Consider the following 27,478-nt stretch of genomic DNA (forward strand, 5'->3'; position numbering starts at 1 on the left):
CGATACACCCAGACAGCCAACATTGGTTTGCATTTACATTTCAGGGGAAACGGTATACATATACGAGACTACCACAGGGATATTGTGAAAGTCCAACAATATTCGCACAAGAAATGGCAAGTAACCTGGCGGGATTTATCCCACCGAAAGGTAGTCAGATTTTACTTTATGTAGACGACATTCTGCTGGCAGCCCCCACCCAGCAAGAATGCAGAGAGGATACCATAGCATTATTACAATTTTTAGCCACTCAAGGACACAAGGTAAACAAAAACAAACTGCAACTTTGGAAAAAAACAGGTCAAATACCTGGGATATGTAATATCCAAAGAAGGCAGAATATTAGATGAGGAAAGAAAAACAGCAATATTACAAGCGCCTAAATCAACTACCAAGAAGGAAATGATGTCCTTCCTGGGTACTACTAACTTTTGTCGGAGTTGGATACCAAACTATGCTTTGGAGTCTGCTCCGCTGACTAATTTGATATTCAAAAAGCCGATGGCAGCACAGGATTTATTACAGTGGACACCAGAAGCAGAATCAGCTTTCTGCAAACTGAAACAACTGATAGCTTCTTCCTTAGTTTTAGGATTACCAAACTATCATAAGCAATTTTTCCAAACTGTAGACTGTAAGCAAGGTTATATGACATCAGTGTTAATGCAACAATATGGGGACAAACAATGCCCCATAGCTTACTATTCATCACAGCTAGATCCAGTGGCGCGATCCTTGCCCCACTGTGTACAAGCAGTAGTCGCAGCTGCAATGGCAGTGCAGGCTTCAGCCTCAGTAGTATTGTTCCACCCACTCACATTGAGAGTGCCTCATGCAGTCGCAATTATTTTACTGCAAGAAATAGTAGCATATCTTTCTCCTGCTAGACATCTTTCCTGTATGACTATACTGTTGAGCCAACCTCATATGACAATTGAACGATGTACAACTTTGAATCCGTTGACCTTGCTTCCAACCCCTGCAGATGGCAAACCACACTGCTGCCTGCAGGAAATTGAGCAAAAGTCACTACCTAGGAAAGACCTTACAGATGTTCCCTTGGATGATGCCGAGGTGACATACTATGTGGACAGCTCGTGCAGGAGGGGTCCTACAGGACAGAATCTAGTGGGGTATGCAGTAGTTTTTGAGATTTTAGAAGCAAAGTCTTTACCACACAACTTATCTACACAAGCAGCAGAATTGATTGCCTTGACAAGGGCATGTACCTTAGCAAAAGGTAAGAAAGTAAACATTTTTACTGACAGTCAGTATGCTTTTTCTATTGTACATGTTTTTGCGCAGCAGTGGAAAAATAGAGGGATGATAACATCTACTGGTAAACCAATTAACCATGTGCAATTTATTTTAGATTTGTTAGACTCTATTCAGTTACCTCAGAAAGTAGCTATTTGCAAATGTGTAGCTCATACCAAGCAACAGGATAGAATTTCAAAAGGTAATGCGAGGGCTGATACAGCTACAAAACAAGCAGCTTCAGCTTCAGAAGTTTTTCTTTTGAGTGAGGAATTACAACCATCTGAGATTTTAGATTTAGAAATGTTAAAAACAATGCAAACACTTACTACAAATATAGAAAAACAAAAATGGATAAAATGAGGAGCAATCCTTGAGAAGGGACTGGACATCTCCAAAGAAAAGAAACCAATCTTACCATCTAACCTGTTTAGATATGCAGCTTTGTTGAGCCATGGGCAGTGCCATGTCTCAACAGGGGGGATAGTACAGTTAGTGAATCGAGTGTTTACGATGTATGGATTTACAAACTACACAAAAAATTTTTGTGCAGCATGCCATGTTTGTAACAAGCATCATCCACAAGGGGCATTGAAACCTAAGCATGGGAGTTTCCCTATACCACCGTATCCATTCCATACTATTTGTATGGATTTTATAGAACTGAATAAATGCGAAAATAAGAAATACTGCCTTGTCATTATAGATATGTTTTCCAAATGGGTGGAAGCTTTTCCAACTAAAAATCCAGATGCAGCTACTGTTGCAAAAGTCCTTGTTAAAGAAATTATTCCTAGGTTTGGCATACCAGAAAAGATTTATAGTGACAATGGCACACACTTTGTAAATCAAACTATACAACAACTTAGTCGTTATTTCGGGATATCTCTGAAAAACCATTGTTCATACCACCCCCAATCTGCAGGATTAGTAGAGAGGCATAATGGGGTTTTGAAAAGTAAGCTTAGAAAATTGATTAGTGAGACACAAAAGAACTGGGTGCACTGTTTACCTCTGGCACTGTTGAGCATGAGAACTGTTCCAAATGCAAAAGGATTAACTCCTTTTTAAGTTCTGTTTGGGAGGGCATATTATACACCTCAATGGAAACCCTCATGCCTGCAGAGCAGGAGGCTGACAGTTCACTTGCAGGGTATATGAGGCGATTTTTGAATAACAAACGTTTGCAGTTAAATTCTGTTTCAGATAAAGAGCAAACGAAACCATCAGAAGCAGCAGTAGCCCCAGGCGCATGGGTCTGGGTGAAGATAGTGAAGAGAAAAAACTGGAGTTCTCCGAGTGGGAAGGGCCATACCAGGTACTACTGTCGACATCCACTGCAGTCAAGATCAGCGAGCGAGCGTCCTGGATTCATTTGACACACTGTAAACTGGTTAAGAACTTTGAACTGGACAAAAGCCTTGTTACTGTTTTACAACGAGAACAAAATGACCAGGTATAGAGCAAACAGAGATACAGAACAACCTCAGAAAACTTGCATGATTATTCTGGTAGCTATACTGATAACATTGTTCTTTTTGTTGTGGCCTTTCCTTTTTCCTGCCACAAAAGTTGAACTGATTAAACATGATGAGCCGAACATAGACTGGCACCCAAACTTTAACACTTATCAGGCAATTACACGTGTGTATGATGAGACTTTTAATGTTTCGAACTGCTGGATTTGCACAGCCATACCAACAGCATACAGGGGGTTATTAATGACTGCAGTCCCCATAGGGGTCAATGAGACCTGGGAAAATTTGGTTTATGACACAGTAGCTATTAAAGCATATGATAAGGTAGCAATGTATTTGCCTGTGACACAAAAGGGAATTGTATGTTTTTATAAAAATGACACAATCCAAGTGGGTTGGAACAAGTGCAATGTGATTGTACATTACAAATGTTATACCAAAGCAAACAAAATGGGTGGAACTTGTAGTTCAAACTATGACTCATTTCTTGAGTCCATGCATAAGACTTGACCAAGTGCAACGTAATCCTGTACTTTTTAAACAACTATCTGTAATAGATAGGAAAATGTTTCATGCAGGGCAGCCATTTAGTAACAAAGTAACTACTAAGGTAGAGGATTGTTATTTTGTGTGTGGTAAATAGGCATATAAATGGTTACCTGAGAATTGGTCCGGCAGTTGTTTTTTGGGGTACCTGGTCCCGGCCATACGACACACTGCAGTTTTGCCTCAGGGAAATATTCAAAATACCCAAGATATGGCCAAGAAAGCTGTCAGAAAGCCTGAAAATCCAGTGGGACAGATCAAGGCAGGCTGGAAAGACCATCATACTGTGGGTACCAAACTGATGCACATGGACTTGAGTGATGCTGTTATATCGTGGGCAGGCATATTACCTGCATATGGCGCAGTGAAATCAGTTTGGGAGCTGTGAAAACTGTCTAAACTTCTCAAAGTAATGAGTAATGCAACTTTTTCTGCTCTTGAATTGATAACTGATAAACTGAATGCTATGAGAACTGTAGTGCTCCAGAACCGAATAGCTCTTGACTTCACCCTAGCGGCGAGAGGTGGTACATGCGCTTTAATCAAAGAAGAGTGCTGTGTGTATATACCAGATCATCAACACGAGATAAACGACCACCTTGAGGTGATACAGCAAGTGTCGTCCATGACCAAACCAGGCCCAAGCCCTCTGATGGACTTTTTCCAGAATTGGTTGGGGGGTGGGGTTCCATCCTAATGAACATCCTGATTGCCATTTGTGTGGGATTACTCCTATTAGGAGCATGTATTTGTTGTGGTATCCCCTGCATGAAAAAGTTGATCAAAGAATTTATAGATATATCAGTTTCTGAGACTATGTATCAAAGTACTGAACTTAAAGAATTGTTAGAATGTGAAACACTTTCATAAGTTTAAACTGAATGACTTTCTTAACTGCAAATCCTGAATGGAAGAGGTTAGGAAAAGAAGCAAACTGTTTATTCTTTTGAAAATAGAATTAAAAAGTATTAACAGGGGGGAAATGTCAGAAAAATTTGTATTAATGTGTGTATGCTTAATGCTAATTAGAAACTAAATAAGTTAATACGTTTTTCATTCTATTTTATATGCACTGTTTTATATACAGTTGAGTTTCATATGAGACTGAAAAGATGCTTTTTGAAACTGCAGTGTACTTTCTGAAACTTGCAAGATGCCCTCTGACCTAGTAATTGCTAGCACAGCAATATTCATGTTTATGCCTTTTGGAAATGTACTTGAGAAACAGGTGGTTATCTGCTAGGTCAGGAGAAAATGAATGAACAATGCTATATTCTGTAAATTTAATGATTTTAAACAATCAGCTCTGTTCGAAGTATGAGAACATGTGCAGCTGCAGAAGTTTAGAGATAATATAGACAAAGGACTGTTAGAGAAATGAACTACTTGCTTTGTGCTTGAATTAGCCATAGTACCTTGAATGGTAACATTGCATATATCTAACCGGTGGTAGCCAAGGCCACGTTGTTTTCCTTAGGAAGTTTCTCACAAAAATTGATAAATCATCAGAATATTGTAAAAGCAATTATTACTAAATGATGATGACAAAACTTGTGATTCACTACGTCAGCTTGGTAGGCAATGTCTTATTAGAGAGTGTATAAAAATGTTAGCATTTCCTGTTTCTAGTTAGACAAAACTCTGTATTAGCACATTTTTGTCTCCTTGCTGCAAGATTAAAGTGCCTTAACCCGAACCTACCGTGTTTTGATCATTTTTAAAGTATATTTTTCCTTTGACAGTTTGGTCCTTTGGACTGGAAACTACCTCTCACTCTAGGCCCAGGTCAGAATTGGGCCCGGTGGCATGTACCCGTACGGAGAAGTGGCCACATCGGCTCTTCTGTTTTGAAAGATCTCCGACTAAATTGTCGTTCGAAAGAGGCCAGCCACTGTTTCTGATCTGGGATTGGAGGACGAGTCAACGTTCCGGTGGATCAACTCACGGAGGGTCAGGTAAGGAGAAATTTACCTTTTTTCTGTTTTAGATCAGGGACCTGTTACAGTACTGTTTTGTCAGGGAGATTTGCATGTGCAGATCAGGGACAAAAAGATTGCTGTCTTGTCATAGATCAGGGAAACAGAATAGGTAGACAGTTATTCTAGATAAACTGTGAAAAGGTGTAAAATCGTGGTACCACGTGATAAGAAGGGTTACGTAACAATTTCTAACTTAGCTAAGGCAACATGGGAAATCAGTGCACGAAAAGTTCCCGAGACCCGCCCCTAACCAAAGATGCTAAATATATGCAATTACAGCATGCCGATAATGTTAAGTATTATACAAAATGGGTTGATAAATACAAATTTGATGGTAATTTAGATAAATCTTCACTTATTAAACTTGTTAGACAACTTAAAACAGATGCGAAAGGTCAGCTAAAAAAGCAACGACAATTAGGAGTCCCTCAGGCACACAGGTGGCTTGAGGAAACAAACCGCAAGGAACAAAAGATTAAAAATTCAAAAGCAATGTTCTTAGACAAAGTAGATAATAACTTAGTAATAGCAACAGCCCCTCCTCCGCCCCCTCCACTTCCTTTACCAGAATATGAAGCGAGTGGACAAGCTGATCCACCTCCGCTCTACCCAGCTGTTCCTGCAAAATCAAAACCGTTTGTCAGAGATCCTATCGAGACTAAGTCTCGAACACGCAACTTGAGAGGGGATATTGAATTATATGAAATAAATAGAAATTCACGAGCTATGAGTGAGGAAAAGATATGTCTACTCATAGAAGTATCAAATCCACAGGCAGGACAGGATCCTACTCTTCTAGTATATAGACCGTGGACACCGGAAGACATCCGGAAAGCCACAGAGGGAATTCCCCATCCAAAAGTTAATTTTAGAAAATTCTTAGAAGACTTACAAGGCATGAGGTTAAGTTATCATTTGAATGGAGAAGAAGTAGAAAAAGTAGTTAGACAAATCGTAGGTCCAGATTGGCACATGATCAGTGGCAACTGGAATCCCCGTGACGCAGAGCTTAGACCACTCCCACATAGTAATGCAGAACTGGACAACAGAGTGAAAGGTCTGACAGACTGAATCTCTGAGAAATGGAAGCCTAGGGCTGATTGGACTTGCATTAATCAATGCATACAACAGGAAGGTGAAACTGTTGATAGATATTATGCCAGATTATTAGAATGTTTTAATAACCATTGTGGAATGCAGGTACCTGAAGATCAAACACATGATTCCCCATATGAGCAACAGCTAAAGAATGCATTTTTAAAAGGCAGTATTGCGCCCATTAGCAGCTTTATTACAAAGCACATGGTAGATCATCGTACAAGTAGATTACAGTCATTACTTGAATATGCAAGACATGCCGAAAGGCATTTTAATAGCAAAAAGAAAAAGAAAACTCAAGTATTTGCAGTAGAAGACGGATCAGAAGTCTTTGTAGTACAAACTGGGAAAAGGGTAAGAAAAATACCCAGGGAAACAAACAATCTGATAAACGATCAGAAGACTTTGAAGAAAGAAAGAAAAGGGGTGAATGTTTCAAATGTGGGGAAAAGGGACATTTGGCAAGGGATTGCAGGCAAAATAAGAAGGTAACCACAGAAGATAAGGAGGGTGAGGAATGACTATATGATAGTCAAGAATCACTGGATAGGAATAAACAAGAAAAGACAAATGCAAATGTGGTAGAAAGAGTAGAGGATGTGACAGAAGGAATAGAAGATGTACATGAATTCATAGATAATGAAGAAAATGAAATTTTGGATTTAGCATTATTGAGCTTAGAGATCTACTTAGCAGACATAAAACTGGAAGTTACACTTTTGGTAGAGGGGAGGGAAGTCAAATTCCTGTGTGACTCAGGGGCTTCACGGACCCTGATACATCCTTCCAAACTACCAGAAAATTCAGAATCACTGGACTACATATTAGTGAAAGCAGCTAATGGACAGCTGTATCAGGAGCCACTCTCCTATAACATAGCGATAACTGACCCTGTTTCAGGGATGACCCAGAAAAGCAAAATTGTTGTTTCTGCAAAATGCCCAGTGAATCTCTTGGGCAGAGATCTAATGCAGATATTTGGCATAGCCATAGTTCCAACTATGCAGGGTATGGAAGCACAGCGACAAATGGATACTTTTGTAGTGCGACCGGAGGGTGAAACATTTTATTGGTACAGCCAGGACTTAGTTACAACTGGTCCAGGGGCAGTAACCGAAGAGCTGATGAACGTAGCCACCAGTAAATCCCCCTCCCTTGACACTGATAAACAGCATTTGTTGCATTGCACTCTATATTACTGTAACAAACCAGGACCTGATAAAGAATATGAGCAAGAACTGTTTAGAAACCATGCTAATAGGTTAGTATTATGAAATTTGTACTGGGACACAGAAGGAAACAGTGTAGTAAGCTGTTCATTGCCCCAGGAATTCCTAGAACTTTACAAATCTAATCGATTACCACATGTAAGTTTAACTAAAGATAGAAATCTGAAGTGGGCAGACCTAGGAGAAAAAGTCACAAGGTGGAAAAAACAGACAGAGTTAGAACTCTCTGAACAAGGAGTACAGAAGCAGAAATTGAATTGGATAACACAGACACACCCAGCTGTGCACTCACAGGCAAGTGAGGATAGCTGAGTAGCACTCTTACTAGAGGAAGAGGAAAAAGCCTTACGAGACATACCAGAGACTCTCTGGTCAACAGGGAAATCAGATGTAGGACTTATTCGTACAGCAGGACCAGTTACTATTACGCCAAAATCAGCATTTAGACTTCAAAAGAGACAGTATCCCTTAAGAAAGGATGCAGAAATAGGACTCAAACCTATAATAGCAGCCTTACTTAAGGAAGGAGTCTTAATAGACTCTCCTGATTCACCATGTAATACACCCTTATTTCCTGTTAGGTAAGCAAATGGGGAATGGCGTATGGTCCAAGATATACAAGCTGTGAATGACGCAGTTATACCCAGGGTACCTACGGTGCCAGATCCACACACTTTATTGAATGATTTGAAACCTCAACAGAAGTATTTTTCTGTGGTAGATATTAGCAGTGCATTTTTCTCAATACCGATACACCCAGACAGCCAACATTGGTTTGCATTTACATTTCAGGGGAAACGGTATACATATACGAGACTACCACAGGGATATTGTGAAAGTCCAACAATATTCGCACAAGAAATGGCAAGTAACCTGGCGGATTTATCCCACGAAGGTAGTCAGATTTTACTTTATGTAGACGACATTCTGCTGGCAGCCCCCACCCAGCAAGAATGCAGAGAGGATACCATAGCATTATTACAATTTTTAGCCACTCAAGGACACAAAGTAAACAAAAACAAACTGAAACTTTGGTAAAAAACAGGTCAAATACCTGGGATATGTAATATCCAAAGAAGGCAGAATATTAGATGAGGACAGAAAAACAGCAATATTACAAGCGCCTAAATCAACTACCAAGAAGGAAATGATGTCCTTCCTGGGTACTACTAACTTTTGTCGGAGTTGGATACCAAACTATGCTTTGGAGTCTGCTCCGCTGACTAATTTGATATTCAAAGAGCCAATGGCAGCACAGGATTTATTACAGTGGACACCAGAAGCAGAATCAGCTTTCTGCAAACTGAAACAACTGATAGCTTCTTCCTTAGTTTTAGGATTACCAAACTATCATAAGCAATTTTTCCAAACTGTAGACTGTAAGCAAGGTTATATGACATCAGTGTTAACGCAACAATATGGTGACAAACAATGCCCCATAGCTTACTATTCATCACAGCTAGACCCAGTGGCGCGATCCTTGCCCCACTGTGTACAAGCAGTAGTCGCAGCTACAATGGCAGTGCAGGCTTCAGCCTCAGTAGTATTGTTCCACCCACTCACATTGAGAGTGCCTCATGCAGTCGCAATTATTTTACTGCAAGAAATAGTAGCATATCTTTCTCCTGCTAGACATCTTTCCTGTATGACTATACTGTTGAGCCAACCTCATATGACAATTGAACGATGTACAACTTTGAATCCGTTGACCTTGCTTCCAACCCCTGCAGATGGCAAACCACACTGCTGCCTGCAGGAAATTGAGCAAAAGTCACTACCTAGGAAAGACCTTACAGATGTTCCCTTGGATGATGCCGAGGTGACATACTATGTGGACAGCTCATGCAGGAGGGGTCCTACAGGACAGAATCTAGTGGGGTATGCAGTAGTTTTTGATACCGAGATTTTAGAAGCAAAGTCTTTACCACACAACTTATCTACACAAGCAGCAGAATTGATTGCCTTGACAAGGGCATGTACCTTAGCAAAAGGTAAGAAAGTAAACATTTTTACTGACAGTCAGTATGCTTTTTCTATTGTACATGTTTTTGCGCAGCAGTGGAAAAATAGAGGGATGATAACATCTACTGGTAAACCAATTAACCATGTGCAATTTATTTTAGATTTGTTAGACTCTATTCAGTTACCTCAGAAAGTAGCTATTTGCAAATGTGTAGCTCATACCAAGCAACAGGATAGAATTTGAAAAGGTAATGCGAGGGCTGATACAGCTGCAAAACAAGCAGCTTCAGCTTCAGAAGTTTTTCTTTTGAGTGAGGAATTACAACCATCTGAGATTTTAGATTTAGAAATGTTAAAAACAATGCAGACACTTACTACAAATATAGAAAAACAAAAATGGATAAAATGAGGAGCAATCCTTGAGAAGGGACTGTACATCTCCAAAGAAAAGAAACCAATCTTACCATCTAACCTGTTTAGATATGCAGCTTTGTTGAGCCATGGGCAGTGCCATGTCTCAACAGGGGGGATAGTACAGTTAGTGAATCGAATGTTTACGATGTATGGATTTACAAACTACACAAAAAATTTTTGTGCAGCATGCCATGTTTGTAACAAGCATCATCCACAAGGGGCATTGAAACCTAAGCATGGGATTTTCCCTATACCACCGTATCCATTCCATACTATTTGTATGGATTTTATAGAACTGAATAAATGCGAAAATAAGAAATACTGCATTGTCATTATAGATATGTTTTCCAAATGGGTGGAAGCTTTTCCAACTAAAAATCCAGATGCAGCTACTGTTGCAAAAGTCCTTGTTAAAGAAATTATTCCTAGGTTTGGCATACCGGAAAAGATTTATAGTGACAATGGCACACACTTTGTAAATCAAACTATACAACAACTTAGTCATTATTTTGGGATATCTCTGAAAAACCATTGTTCATACCACCCCCAATCTGCAGGATTAGTAGAGAGGCATAATGGGGTTTTGAAAAGTAAGCTTAGAAAATTGATTAGTAAGACACAAAAGAACTGGGTGCACTGTTTACCTCTGGCACTGTTGAGCATGAGAACTGTTCCAAATGCAAAAGGATTAACTCCTTTTTAAGTTCTGTTTGGGAGGGCATATTATACACCTCAATGGAAACCCTCTCATGCCTGCAGAGCAGGAGGCTGACAGTTCACTTGCAGGGTATATGAGGCGATTTTTGAATAACAAACGTTTGCAGTTAAATTCTGTTTCAGATAAAGAGCAAACGAAACCATGAGAAGCAGCAGTAGCCCCAGGCGCATGGGTCTGGGTGAAGATAGTGAAGAGAAAAAACTGGAGTTCTCCGAAGTGGGAAGGGCCGTACCAGGTACTACTGTCGACACCCACTGCAGTCAAGATCGCGGAGCGAGCGTCCTGGATTCATTTGACACACTGTAAACTGGTTAAGAACTTTGAACTGGACAAAAGCCTTGTTACTGTTTTACAACGAGAACAAAATGACCAGGTATAGAGCAAACAGAGATACAGAACAACCTCAGAAAACTTGCATGATTATTCTGGTAGCTATACTGATAACATTGTTCTTTTTGTTGTGGCCTTTCCTTTTTCCTGCCACAAAATTTGAACTGATTAAACATGATGAGCCGAACATACACTGGCACCCAAACTTTAACACTTATCAGGCAATTACACGTGTGTATGATGAGACTTTTAATGTTTCGAACTGCTGGATTTGCACAGCCATACCAACAGCATACAGGGGGTTATTAATGACTGCAGTCCCCATAGGGGTCAATGAGACCTGGGAAAATTTGGTTTATGACACAGTAGCTATTAAAGCATATGATAAGGTAGCAATGTATTTGCCTGTGACACAAAAGGGAATTGTATGTTTTTATAAAAATGACACAATCCAAGTGGGTTGGAACAAGTGCAATGTGATTGTACATTACAAATGTTATACCAAAGCAAACAAAATGGGTGGAACTTGTAGTTCAAACTATGACTCATTTCTTGAGTCCATGCATAAGACTTGACCAAGTGCAACGTAATCCTGTACTTTTTAAACAACTATCTGTAATAGATAGGAAAATGTTTCATGCAGGGCAGCCATTTAGTAACAAAGTAACTACTAAGGTAGAGGATTGTTCTTTTGTGTGTGGTAAATAGGTATATAAATGGTTACCTGAGAATTGGTCCGGCAGTTGTTTTTTGGGGTACCTGGTCCCGGCCATACGACACACTGCAGTTTTGCCTCAGGGAAATATTCAAAATACCCAAGATATGGCCAAGAAAGCTGTCAGAAAGCCTGAAAATCCAGTGGGACAGATCAAGGCAGGCTGGAAAGACCATCATACTGTGGGTACCAAACTGATGCACATGGACTTGAGTGATGCTGTTATATCGTGGGCAGGCATATTACCTGCATATGGCGCAGTGAAATCAATTTGGGAGCTGCGAAAACTGTCTAAACTTCTCAAAGTAATGAGTAATGCAACTTTTTCTGCTCTTGAATTGATAACTGATAAACTGAATGTTATGAGAACTGTAGTGCTCCAGAACCGAATAGCTCTTGACTTCACCCTAGCGGCGAGAGGTGGTACGTGTGCTTTAATCAAAGAAGAGTGCTGTGTGTATATACCAGATCATCAACACGAGATAAACGACCACCTTGAGGTGATACAGCAAGTGTCGTCCATGACCAAACCAGGCCCAAGCCCTCTGATGGACTTTTTCCAGAATTTGTTTGGGGGGTGGGATTCCATCCTAATGAACATCTTGATTGCCATTTGTGTGGGATTACTCCTATTAAGAGCATGTATTTGTTGTGGTATCCCCTGCATGAAAAAGTTGATCAAAGAATTTATAGATATATCAGTTTCTGAGACTATGTATCAAAGTACTGAACTTAAAGAATTGTTAGAATGTGAAACACTTTCATAAGTTTAAACTGAATGACTTTCTTAACTGCAAATCCTGAATGGAAGAGGTTAGGAAAAGAAGCAAACTGTTTATTCTTTTGAAAATAGAATTAAAAAGTATTAACAGGGGGGAAATGTCAGAAAAATATGTATTAATGTGTGTATGCTTAATGCTAATTAGAAACTAAATAAGTTAATACGTTTTTCATTCTATTTTATATGCACTGTTTTATATACAGTTGAGTTTCATATGAGACTGAAAAGATGCTTTTTGAAACTGCAGTGTGCTTTCTGAAACTTGCAAGATGCCCTCTGACCTAGTAATTGCTAGCACAGCAATATTCATGTTTATGTCTTTTGGAAATGTACTTGAGAAGCAGGTGGTTATCTGCTAGGTCAGGAGAAAATGAATGAACAATGCTATATTCTGTAAATTTAATGATTTTAAACAATCAGCTCTGTTCGAAGTATGAGAACATGTGCAGCTGCAGAAGTTTAGAGATAATATAGACAAAGGACTGTTAGAGAAATGAACTACTTGCTTTGTGCTTGAATTAGCCATAGTACCTTGAATGGTAACATTGCATATATCTAACCGGTGGTAGCCAAGGCCACGTTGTTTTCCTTAGGAAGTTTCTCACAAAAATTGATAAATCATCAGAATATTGTAAAAGCAATTATTACTAAATGATGATGACAAAACTTGTGATTCACTACGTCAGCTTGGTAGGCAATGTCTTATTAGAGAGTGTATAAAAATGTTAGCATTTCCTGTTTCTAGTAAGACAAAACTCTGTATTAGCACATTTTTGTCTCCTTGCTGCAAGATTAAAGTGCCTTAACCTGAACCTACCGTGTTTTGATCATTTTTAAAGTATATTTTTCCTTTGACAGTTTGGTCCTTTGGACTGGAAACTACCTCTCACTCTAGGCCCAGGTCAGAATTGGGCCCGGTGGCATGTACCCGTACGGAGAAGTGGCCACATCGGCTCTTCTGTTTTGAAAGATCTCCGACTAAATTGTCGTTCAAAAGAGGCCAGCCACTGTTTCTGATCTGGGATTGGAGGACGAGTCAACGTTCCGGTGGATCAACTCACGGAGGGTCAGGTAAGGAGAAATTTACCTTTTTTCTGTTTTAGATCAGGGACCTGTTACAGTACTGTTTTGTCAGGGAGATTTGCATGTGCAGATCAGGGACAAAAAAATTGCTGTCTTGTCATAGATCAGGGAAACAGAATAGGTAGACAGTTATTCTAGATAAACTGTGAAAAGGTGTAAAATTGTGGTACCACGTGATAAGAAGGGTTACGTAACAATTTCTAACTTAGCTAAGGCAACATGGGAAATCAGTGCACGAAAAGTTCCCGAGACCCGCCCCTAACCGAAGATGCTAAATATATGCAATTACAGCATGCCGATAATGTTAAGTATTATACAAAATGGGTTGATAAATACAAATTTGATGGTAATTTAGATAAATCTTCACTTATTAAACTTGTTAGACAACTTAAAATAGACGCAAAGGTCAGCTAAAAAAGCAACGACAATTAGGAGTCCCTCAGGCACACAGGTAGCTTGAGGAAACAAACCGCAAGGAACAAAAGATTAAAAATTCAAAAGCAATGTTCTTAGACAAAGAAGATAATAACTTAGTAATAGCAACAGCCCCTCCTCTGCCCCCTCCACTTCCTTTACCAGAATATGAAGCGAGTGGACAAGCTGATCCACCTCCACTCTACCCAGCTGTTCCTGCAAAATCAAAACCATTTGTCAGAGATCCTATCGAGACTAAGTCTCGAACATGCAACTTGAGAGGGGATATTGAATTATATGAAATAAATAGAAATTCACGAGCTATGAGTGAGGAAGAGATATGTCCACTCATAGAAGTACCAAATCCACAGGCAGGACAGGATCCTACTCTTCTAGTATATAGACCGTGGACACCGGAAGACATCCGGAAAGCCACAGAGGGAATTCCCCATCCAAAAGTTAATTTTAGAAAATTCTTAGAAGACTTACAAGGCATGAGGTTAAGTTATCATTTGAATGGAGAAGAAGTAGAAAAAGTAGTTAGACAAATCGTAGGTCCAGATTGGCACATGATCAGTGGCAACTGGAATCCCCGTGATGCAGAGCTTAGACCACTCCCACATAGTAATGCAGAACTGGACAACAGAGTGAAAGGTCTGACAGACTGAATCTCTGAGAAGTGGAAGCCTAGGGCTGATTGGACTTGCATTAATCAATGCATACAACAGGAAGGTGAAACTGTTGATAGATATTATGCCAGATTATTAGAATGTTTTAATAACCATTGTGGAATGCAGGTACCTGAAGATCAAACACATGATTCCCCATATGAGCAACAGCTAAAGAATGCATTTTTAAAAGGCAGTATTGCGCCCATTAGCAGCTTTATTACAAAGCACATGGTAGATCATCGTACAAGTAGATTACAGTCATTACTTGAATATGCAAGACATGCCGAAAGGCATTTTAATAGCAAAAAGAAAAAGAAAACTCAAGTATTTGCAGTAGAAGACGGATCAGAAGTCTTTGTAGTACAAACTGGAAAGAAGGGTAAGAAAAATACCCAGGGAAACAAACAATCTGATAAACGATCAGAAGACTTTGAAGAAAGAAAGAAAAGGGGTGAATGTTTCAAATGTGGGAAAAAGGGACATCTGGCAAGGGATTGCAGGCAAAATCAGAAGGTAACCACAGAAGATAAGGAGGGTGAGGAATGACTATATGATAGTCAAGAATCACTGGATAGGAATAAACAAGAAAAGACAAATGCAAATGTGGTAGAAAGAGTAGAGGATGTGACAGAAGGAATAGAGGATGTACATGAATTCATAGATAATGAAGAAAATGAAATTTTGGATTTAGCATTATTGAGCTTAGAGCTCTACTTAGCAGACACAAAACTGGAAGTTACACTTCTGTTAGAGGGGAGGGAAGTCAAATTCCTGTGTGACTCAGGGGCTTCACGGAACCTGATACATCCTTCCAAACTACCAGAAAATTCAGAATCACTGGACTACATATTAGTGAAAGCAGCTAACGAACAGCTGTATCGGGAGCCACTCTCCCATAACATAGTGATAATTGACCCTGTTTCAGGGATGACCCAGAAAAGCAAAATTGTTGTTTCTGCAAAATGCCCAGTGAATCTCTTGGGCAGAGATCTAATGCAGATATTTGGCATAGCCGTAGTTCCAGCTATGCAGGGTATGGAAGCACAGCGACAAATGGATACTTTTGTAGTGCGACCGGAGGGTGAAACATTTTATTGGTACAGCCAGGACTTAGTTACAACTGGTCCAGGGGCAGTAACCGAAGAACTGATGAACGTAGCCACCAGTAAATCCCCCTCCCTTGACACTGATAAACAGCATTTGTTGCATTGCACTCTATATATTACTGTAACAAACCAGGACCTGATAAAGAATATGAGCAAGAACTGTTTAGAAACCATGCTAATAGGTTAGTATTATGAAATTTGTACTGGGACACAGAAGGAAACAGTGTAGTAAGCTGTTCATTGCCCCAGGAATTCCTAGAACTTTACAAATCTAATCGATTACCACATGTAAGTTTAACTAAAGATAGAAATCTGAAGTGGGCAGACCTAGGAGAAAAAGTCACAAGGTGGAAAAAACAGACAGAGTTAGAACTCTCTGAACAAGGAGTACAGAAGCAGAAATTGAATTGGATAACACAGACACACCCAGCTGTGCACTCACAGGCAAGTGAGGATAGCTGAGTAGCACTCTTACTAGAGGAAGAGGAAAAAGCCTTACGAGACATACCAGAGACTCTCTGGTCAACAGGGAAATCAGATGTAGGACTTATTCGTACAGCAGGACCAGTTACTATTACGCCAAAATCAGCATTTAGACTTCAAAAGAGACAGTATCCTTTAAGAAAGGATGCAGAAATAGGACTCAAACCTATAATAGCAGCCTTACTTAAGGAAGGAGTCTTAATAGACTCTCCTGATTCACCATGTAATACACCCTTATTTCCTGTTAGGAAAGCAAATGGGGAATGGCGTATGGTCCAAGATTTACAAGCTGTGAATGATGCAGTTATACCCAGGGTACCTACGGTGCCAGATCCACACACTTTATTGAATGATTTGAAACCTCAACAGAAGTATTTTTCTGTGGTAGATATTAGCAATGCATTTTTCTCAATACCGATACACCCAGACAGCCAACATTGGTTTGCATTTAGATTTCAGGGGAAACGGTATACATATACGAGACTACCACAGGGATATTGTGAAAGTCCAACAATATTCGCACAAGAAATGGCAAGTAACCTGGTGGGATTTATCCCACCGAAAGGTAGTCAGATTTTACTTTATGTAGACGACATTCTGCTGGCAGCCCCCACCCAGCAAGAATGCAGAGAGGATACCATAGCATTATTACAATTTTTAGCCACTCAAGGACACAAAGTAAACAAAAACAAACTGAAACTTTGGTAAAAAACAGGTCAAATACCTGGGATATGTAATATCCAAAGAAGGCAGAATATTACATGAGGACAGAAAAACAGCAATATTACAAGTGCCTAAACCAACTACCAAGAAGGAAATGATGTCCTTCCTGGGTACTACTAACTTTTGTCGGAGTTGGATACCAAACTATGCTTTGGAGTCTGCTCCGCTGACTAATTTGATATTCAAAAAGCCGATGGCAGCACAGGATTTATTACAGTGGACACCAGAAGCAGAATCACCTTTCTGCAAACTGAAACAACTGATAGCTTCTTCCTTAGTTTTAGGATTACCAAACTATCATAAGCAATTTTTCCAAACTGTAGACTGTAAGCAAGGTTATATGATATCAGTGTTAACGCAAAAACATGGGGACAAACAACGCCCCATAGCTTACTATTCATCACAGCTAGACCCAGTGGCGCGATTCTTGCCTCACTGTGTACAAGCAGTAGTCACAGCTGCAATGGCAGTGCAGGCTTCAGCCTCAGTAGTATTGTTCCACCCTCTCACATTGAGAGTGCCTCATGCAGTCGCGATTATTTTACTGCAAGAAAAAGAAGCATATCTTTCTCCTGCTAGACATCTTTCCTGTATGACTATACTGTTGAGCCAACCTCATATGACAATTGAACGATGTACAACTTTGAATCCGTTGACCTTGCTCCCAACCCCTGCAGATGGCAAACCACACTGCTGTCTGCAGGAGATTGAGCAAAAGACACTACCTAGGAAAGACCTTACAGATGTTCCCTTGGATGATGCCGAGGTGACATACTATGTGGACAGCTCGTGCAGGAGGAGTCCTACAGGACAGAATCTAGTGGGGTATGCAGTAGTTTCTGATACCGAGATTTTAGAAGCAAAGTCTTTACCACACAACTTATCTGCACAAGCAGCAGAATTGATTGCCTTGACAAGGGCATGTACCTTAGCAAAAGGTAAGAAAGTAAACATTTTTACTGACAGTCAGTATGCTTTTTCTACTGTAATGTTTTTGCACAGCAGTGGAAAAATAGAGGGATGATAACATCTACTGGTAAACCAATTAACCATGCGCAATTTATTTTAGATTTGTTAGACTCTATTCAGTTACCTCAGAAAGTAGCTATTTGCAAATGTGTAGCTCATACCAAGCAACAGGATAGAATTTCAAAAGGTAATGCGAGGGCTGATACAGCTGCAAAACAAGCAGCTTCAGCTTCAGAAGTTTTTCTTTTGAGTGAGGAATTACAACCATCTGAGATTTTAGATTTAGAAATGTTAAAAACAATGCAGACACTTACTACAAATATAGAAAAACAAAAATGGATAAAACGAGAAGCAATCCTTGAGAAGGGACTGTATATTTCCAAAGAAAAGAAACCGATCTTACCATCTAACTTGTTCAGATATGCAGCTTTGTTGAGCCATGGACAGTGCTATGTCTCAACAGGGAGGATGGTACAGTTAGTGAATCGAGTGTTTACGATGAATGGATTTACAAACTACACAAAATATTTTTGTGCAGCATGCCATGTTTGTAACAAGCATCATGCACAAGGGGCATTGAAACCTAAGCAAGGGAGTTTCCCTATACCACCGTATCCGTTCCATACTATTTGTATGGATTTTATAGAACTGAATAAATGCAAAAATAAGAAATACTGCCTTGTCATTATAGATATGTTTTCCAAATGGGTGGAAGCTTTTCCAACTAAAAATCCAGATGCAGCTACTGTTGCAAAAGTCCTTGTTAAAGAAATTATTCCTAGATTTGGCATACCGGAAAAGATTTATAGTGACAATGGCATACACTTAGTAAATCAAACTATACAACAACTTAGTCGTTATTTCGGGATATCTCTGAAAAACCATTGTGCATACCACCCCCAGTCTGCAGGATTAGTAGAGAGGCATAATGGGGTTTTGAAAAGTAAGCTTAGAAAATTGACTAGTGAGACACAAAAGAACTGGGTGCACTGTTTACCTCTGGCACTGTTGAGCATGAGAACTGTATCAAATGCAAAAGGATTAACTCCTTTTTAAGTTCTGTTTGGGAGGGCATATTATACACCTCAATGGAAACCCTCATGCCTGCAGAGCAGGAGACTGACAGTTCACTTGCAGGGTATATGAGGCGATTTTTGAATAACAAACTTTTGCAGTTAAATTCTGTTTCAGAAAAAGAGCAAACAAAACCATCAGAAGCAGCAGTAGCCCCAGGCGCATGGGTCTGGGTGAAGATAGTGAAGAGAAAAAGATGGAGTTCTCCGAAGTGGGAAAGGGCGTACCAGGTACTACTGTCGACACCCACTGCAGTCAAGATCACAGAGCGAGCGTCCTGGATTCATTTGACACACTGTAAACTGGTTAAGAACTTTGAACTGGACAAAAACCTTGTTACTGTTGTACAACGAGAACAAAATGACCAGGTATAGAGCAAACTGAGATACAGAACAACCTCAGAAAACTTGCATGATTATTCTGGTAGCTATACTGATAACATTGTTCTTTTTGTTGTGGCCTTTCCTTTTTCCTGCCAGAAAAGTTGAACTGATTAAACGTGATGAGCCGAACATAGACTGGCACCCAAACTTTAACACTTATCAGGCAATTACATGTGTGTAGGCTGAGACTTTTAATGTTTTGAACTGCTGGATTTGCACAGCCATACCAACAGCATACGGGGGGTTATTAATGACTGCAGTCCCCCTAGGGGTCAATGAGACCTGGGAAAATTTGGTTTATGACACAGTAGCTATTAAAGCATATGATAAGGTAGCACTGTATTTGCCTGTGACACAAAAGGGAATTGTACGTTTTTATAAAAATGACACAATCCAAGTGGGTTGGAGCAAGTGCAATGTGACTGTACATTACAAATTTTATACCAAAGCAAACAAAATGGTTGGAACTTGTAGTTCAAACTATGATTTATTTCTTGAGTCCATGCATAAGACTTGACCAAGTGCAATGTAATCCTGTACTTTTTAAACAACTATCTGTAATAGATAGGGAAATGTTTCATGCAGGGCAACCATTACGTAACAAAGTAACTACTAAGGTAGAGGATTGTTATTTTGTGTGTGGTAAAAAGGCATATAAATGGTTACCTGAGAATTGGTCTGGCAGTTGTTTTTTTGGGGTACCTGGTCCCGGCCATATGACACACTGCAGTTTTGCCTCAGGGAAATATTCAAAATACCCGAGATGTGGCCAAGAAAGCTGTCAGAAAGCCAGAAAATCCAGTGGGACAGATCGAGGCGGGCTGGAAAGACCATCATACTGTGGGTACCAAACTGACGCACATGGACTTGAGTGATGCTGTTATATCGTGGGCAGGCATATTACCTGCATATGGCACAGTGAAATCGATTTGGGAGGTGCAAAAACTGTCTAAACTTCTCAAAGTAATGAGTAATGCAACTTTTTCTGCTCTTGAATTGATAACTGACAAACTGAATGCTATGAGAACTGTAGTGCTCCAGAACCGAATAGCTCTTGACTTCACCCTAGCGGCGAGAGGTGGTACGTGCGCTTTAATCAAAGAAGAGTGCTGTGTGTATATACCAGATCATCAACACGAGATAAACAACCACCTTGAGGTGATACAGCAAGTGTCGTCCATGACCAAACCAGGCCCAAACCCTCTGACGGACTTTTTCCAGAATTTGTTTGGGGGGGTGGGGTTCCATCCTAATGAACACCCTGACTGCCATTTGTGTGGGATAACTCCTATTAGGAGCATGTATTTGTTGTGGTATCCCCTGCATGAAAAAGTTGATCAAAGAATTTATAGATATATCAGTTTCTGAGACTATGTATCAAAGTACTGAACTTGAAGAATTGTTAGAATGTGAAACACTTTCATAAGTTTAAACTGAATGACTTTCTTAACTACAAATCCTGAATGGAAGAGGTTAGGAAAAGAAGCAAACTGTTTATTCTTTTGAAAATAGAATTAAAAAGTATTAACAGGGGGGAAATGTCAGAAAAATATGTATTAATGTGTGTATGCTTAATGCTAATTAGAAACTAAATAAGTTAACAAGTTTTTCATTCTATTTTATATGCATTATTTTATATACAGTTGAGTTTCATATGAGACTGAAAAGATGCTTTTTGAAACTGCAGTGTGCTTTCTGAAACTTGCAAGAAGCCCTCTGACCTAGTAATTGCTAGCACAGCAATATTCATGTTTATGCCTTTTGGAAATGTACTTGAGAAGCAGGTGGTTATCTGCTAGGTCAGGAGAAAATGAATGAACAATGCTATATTCTGTAAATGTAATGATTTTAAACAATCAGCTCTGTTTGAAGTATGAGAACATGTGCAGCTGCAGAAGTTTAGAGATAATATAGACAAAGGACTGTTAGAGAAATGAACTACTTGCTTTGTGCTCGAATTAGCCATAGTACCTTGAATGGTAACATTGCATATATCTAACCGGTGGTAGCCAAGGCCAAGTTGTTTTCCTTAGGAAGTTTCTCACAAAAATTGATAAATCAGCAGAATATTGTAAAAACAATTATTACTAAATAATGATGACAAAACTTGTGATTCACTACGTCAGCTTGGTAGACAATGTCTTATTAGAAAGTGTATAAAAATGTTAGCATTTCCTGTTTCTAGTTAGACAAAACTCTGTATTGGCACATTTTTGTCTCCTTGCTGCAAGATTAAAGAGCCTTAACTTGAACCGACCGTGTTTTGATCATTTTTAAAGTATATTTTTCCTTTGACAAGTACCATAGGGTTCAGTCCTGGGTCCTCTCCTGTTTGGTATCTACTTTTCTGAAGTACAGGCTAACACAGAAGGTCTTTGGCTAATGAAGTTCACAGATGACTGCAAACTATGAGCCATAATCAAAACTCCTAATGATGTGGACATCCTACAAAAGGGCCTCACAGAGACAGATGCCTGGTGTCAAATCCATGGCCTCAAGCTCAATGCCAAAAAGTGCATTGTCATCCCCTTTGGTAAAAACTCTGTACCCATGAACCCCCACATAGGTGGTAGTCTACTTAACACTGAAAGTGTGATAAGAGACCTTGGGACGCAGGTGGACAGTAGTCTCACCTTTGAGAATCACATCGCCACAGTAGTCAGGAATTCCTTCTACATGGCACACCTCATCACAAAAGGTTTCTCATCCAGGAAAAAAGAGGTAATTGTTCCCCTCTACTCATCACTCATGAGACCCATTATACAGTACAATGCCCCTTTTGGTATGTACCTCACAAGACATCTATAGCAACTGGAAAGGCCGCAGAAATACTTCACAAAGGGGATTACCAACCTCAAACAGATGCCCTACGCAGGCTGTCTCAAAAAACTCTAGCTTTACTCTGTCACATATCGCCTGCTCAGAGGCAATCTCTGCCTAACATAGAAAGCTATGTCAAGCCCAGAGCTGCTGGACATGCTCCACTTAAATAAATTCCAATCTGTCCGAGCTACATGCTCTAGGGACCTAAACCTTGTCACTACAATAAACAGAACATGCTGGAGGGATAGATTCCTGTCCCAGAGACTTCCCATACTCTGGAACAAACTACCTATCTATATCAAACAAAGCTCTTCATTAGCATTCTTCAAGAAAAATCTTGATGGTTGGATGGGAAATAGGAAATCCACCCCGGGGATCACCTCTTTGACTCTGCTCAACAGGGGCACAGGAAAATAATTTTCTTGGGTGACAAAAGCTAGGGTACCTTTTTGGCTAGGCCTATATAGGCCCTAGGGCCAATAGCCTAGTACCTACCTATGAACAATAATGTTAAGGTGGAGGTGGAATTACATCAAGGATCAGGTCTGAGCCCTTTCTTATTTGCAATAGAGATGGAAAGGTTGACAGACAAGATCTGACAAGTTCCCGTGGACTATGATGTTTGCAGATGACATTGTGATCTGTAGTGAGAGTAGAGAACAGGTGGAGGAGACCCTGGAAAGGTGGAGATATGCTCTAGAGAGAAGAGGAATGAAGGTCAGCAGGACTAAGACAGAATAGAATATATGTGTGTGAATAAAAGGGAGGATAGAGGAATGGTGAGGATGCAGGGAGTAAAGGTGGGGAAAGTGGATGAGTTTAAGTACTTGGGATCAACAGTTCAGAGTAATGGTGAGTGTGGAAGAGAGGTGAAGAAGAGAGTACAGGCAGGATAGAGTGGGTTAAGAAGAGTGTCAGGAGTAATTTGTGACAGACGAGTATCAGTAAGAGTGAAAGGGAAGGTCTACAAGAGGGTAGTGAGACCAGCTATGTTATATGGGTTGTAGACAATGGCATTGACAAAAAGGCAGGAGTCAGAGCTTGACGTGGCAGAGTTGAAGATGTTAAGATTTGCACTGGGTGTGAAGAGGATGGACAGGATTAGGAATAAGTATATTAGAGGGTCAGCCCAGGTTGGAAGGTTTGGAGACAAAGCCAGAGAGACAAGATTACGTTGGTTTGGACATGTGCTGAGGAGGGATGCAGAGTATATTGGGAAAAAGATGCTAAGGATGAAGCTGCCAGGTAACAGGAAAAGAGGGAGGCCTAAGATAAGGTTTATGGATGTGGTGACAGAAGACATGCAGGTGGTTGGTGTAACAGAGCAAGATGCAGAGGACAGGAAAAAATGGAAACAGTTGATCTGCTGTGGTGACCCCTAACGAGAGCAGCTGAAAGAAGAAGACTATGATAGCACATGGATAACCAGAAATAATTTGCTCCATCACACACTGAAATGCTTCACTGGCAGAATTTATCCCAAATGGCATTATCAGGAATCTGTATCTACCAAATGGTGTACTGAAATTAGTTAACAATGAAGATTTGTGAGCCAGCGAAACTTGCCAATATGAACTTTTTGCATCTAAGACTGAAAAAACAGTGGCATTTGGCAAGAGACCAACCACTTCTTCTACTGTCTGCATCAGATGATGAGGACATTTGAGCCTTCTGTTTAAATCTCTTGGATCAATACATATTCGAATATCATCTGAGCTTTTCTTATGAGTTACGATCATGGAGGATACCCATTCATTACGTTCTTTTGCTGGGGTAAGGACACCTAAATTCACCATTTTGTTAAGTTCTGCTTTTACTTTGCTCTGCATTTCTATCAGAACCTTCCATGCTGGTCTGACATCTGGGCTTACTTTGTGGTTTGACATCATGGAATATGTAACTAGAAGTCTGCCAAGCTCATCTTTGAAAATATCATATTCACTAAAAATATTCTCTGTGAAACTATCGTGGTTGTTCAGACTTATATGGTGGACCTCTTTATTAAATGAAAACAGTCCCATTTTCAAACTGTCGTTGAGGCCTAACAATGACTGCATGTGTCTTTTGACTATGTAAAACTGCAAGTCATAACTGTTCTCAGTAGAATGACATGTAAGAACTACTGCACCATCAGTGTGAGTCTCTTCACCACCATAAGCAACCAGTTTTGCACACTTTGCTGAATCGAGTTTCTCACCAGCTTTTACTTTAGCAAACTTTTGTGCTGATATAACATTGCACTTGGACCCAGTATCTACTTTAAGCTCTACAGGTTTCCCATTAATTCATACAGTACAAAATATTTCATTCTTTGCAGCTAGCTGGTAATCTACTGTGTTAACTGTTTCATCAATCACAGAGACACCATCAACATAAAAAAGTTTGCTGACAGCTGTCTATCTGATCTACTTTCTTCTTTGGATGCTCTCTTTTAATAAAAGTATGTGCCACTTTAGACTTGCAAAGCCTTTTGAAATGATTCCACTTTTTACATTTGTGACACTGCTGACCAAATCCCAAGCATTTCTCTCGTTTAGTTTCATGACTGCCTCCACAATTACAACAGTTAACAATGAGGTTGGCTGTTGTGGCCCCATTCAATTTATATTTCTTTTTCATCTTAGCTTTATGTTGTACACTATTAACATTTACATGGGCAGAATACTGCATGAGATACTGCATGCATGCTTTTCTCATTCATAAGCATATTCGTAAGCTTTTCTGTATGCTCATATATTTGACAAATCTCAATGGCTTTGCTCAAAGTTAAATCACTGTCTCGAAGCAAAATCTTTCTCACCGCATCATTATTAACACCACACAAGCCTGTCTTTTATCAGCTCGTCTCGTAACTGACCAAATCTGCATGCTTTTGCTTTATTCCTTAAGTCAGTAATATATGCTGCTATAATTTCACCAGGCTTTTGATTTCTTATGTATTGTGATTTGTTGTGTGGAGAGTGTGGTTTCTACCTGTGTGGCCATGATTACTGGAATTTGGCAATCTTTTGGCATTGAGATGGGCCCTTTAGGGGGTGAAGTTGGCACTGAATCGATCTGCCAGGATGTTGGCAATAACCTTGGGATCAGTATATTTAATGCCATTCTATTGTAGCTCAGATCAGATCTGAGCATTGCCATTTAGACTCTTGACATAACTATAGAATGCCTTGTAGTTGTCTTTGAAATCTTTGACAATTTTATTTTTGTAACTAGCTTTGGAGGATTTTATGAGGGATCTCGCCTTCTTACTGAGGCTGGTAAGGGAGTTTTTTGCATCCTGGGATTTTCCTCTTTAATGCAACAGTTTCTTCCTTCTGTTGTATAGTTTGTTTATGGCAGGGGACTACCAGATTGGCTTCCTTTTTTGGAGGAGAGCGTCTTGGTTCTATTTGGAATGGCACGATTCATGCACGAGTGGATGTGTTCATACAGTGCCTTAGTGTAGGATTTAGCAGTCAAACTTTCAGCTTCCGTCTGCATGGGTGTCATGAAGTTTGTCTCTTCTGATTGGAGTAGCATGAAGTTGGCTTTGGAGAAGTTTTTTACGGAGGTTTCCTTACTGGTGGGTGGGCGTGGGATGTGGATGTCAAGGGCGATTTGCTTATGGTCAGACCTGACAAATGAGGGGGTGACCACTGGTGTGGAGCATCTACCTCCCATGTTGGTAATGACCAGGTCTAGGATACTGGAGTTCCCATGTACCTCGGAGAAAGCCAACTCCATTTGGGATTTCTATAGCAAGGTACTTCTGTTACTCTATTCAAACCTAATTTGGATAAATGGATGAGAAACTGTAAATTTATCCCCAGTTTAGCATTCATATCCCTCATGGATAGGACTGACAAGGTAATAACCCAGAATATATTTTGTTTTTCCTACCCCTGGATTATTTATATATAAAAAAATCTACAATGGGAATGTAAGGTTTAGCTTCTTAAGATCCTCACAGATACATAGCCTAGTAATTACCTATGAACCTATAAATCAGTGTGTCTCTTTATGTATATTAGCTATTGGGTCTTTTCAGCAACTTCCTAGAGACACAATGGTGGTATCTCAGGCATCTGCCATGAGAATACTCCATCAATTTCTTGATGCCATGCTTCAGCATGGGGGGTATATGTGGTTCCCATGTACCCCCGGAGGAAAAAGCCAATTCCATTTGGGATTTCTACAGTACAGAGTTAACAGGTACATACAGTAAAGATGATGCATGCAAAAGCATCAGGCTGTGCTTACCCATGTTTAAGCTGGCCACACTGTGCATCAGACGTAGGCAACCCAAGTAACAGTGTTCAAAGGGCAGGGCACAGTTATCATAATTTGCATAGGTGGAGAAGGGAGTACAAGAGTGCATTTCTTTCACAGGGTAGCGTGCAAGTTCTGATGTGTTTAAAAAAGACAAAAAGTGCATTTATGGGACATGTCAGAACTGGTGTGGGACCTCAGTATTTGGTGCAGCACTGCTGCTTGGCCTGCTGTTGAGGTCCTGGGCATGCATGACAGAAGGTTTAGCTTCCTGTGCATTCCCCCACCATGACAGCTGGCTCTGCCAGACGTTGCACTGGCTGTATGATAACCCTGGCTTGATGCTTACGTGCTATGTGATTTTGATTGATGTCTGCTAGGTGATGTGCCAGGATAATGATGGCCATGACCATGGAGATGCCCTGTCCAGGGAGTAAACATGTTCACAATAGATATTGCTTTGAAGTGTTAGCACTGCAGAAGCAGGATCTTGCATATCCACAGCCAGCCATGATGGCTAACATCTGTGGATGTAGCAGATGACCACTGTGAGAACATCCCCTTCACCCCTGACAGATGACTCAGAGAGGACATTGTATGGTACAATGTGATTCTATCTGTCCAAGGAATCACACACATATGGGACATGCACATCTGTAGGTCAGCATGCACACCTTGGCTCATTCTCATTCTGAATGCCATGGCTGTGGTTACACTAGCCTGTAGCTCCACAATGGGTCTGCACATATGTAGGACTGCAGCCACTAACATATCAACCTCTGGGGGGTGTTAACCATATTGCTGATAAGCACCATTATCAATGCTCTCCATGTCTCCATGTGTACCACTCTGCCCACACATGCTAGGACCAAATTCAGACATCTGTCTACTGAGGACGAGCACATTTGCCTGATCTATAATGCCCCCATCAGCCTGTCTTCTCTCAAATATTTCTGTACCCTGGGTATCCAAAGGCACAGAAACTGTGCCC

The sequence above is a fragment of the Protopterus annectens genome, chromosome 6.part0, assembly GCF_019279795.1.
Source record: "Protopterus annectens isolate FY-2018-M chromosome 6.part0, PAN1.0, whole genome shotgun sequence".
In the NCBI taxonomy this organism is placed as follows: Eukaryota; Metazoa; Chordata; order Ceratodontiformes; family Protopteridae; genus Protopterus; species Protopterus annectens.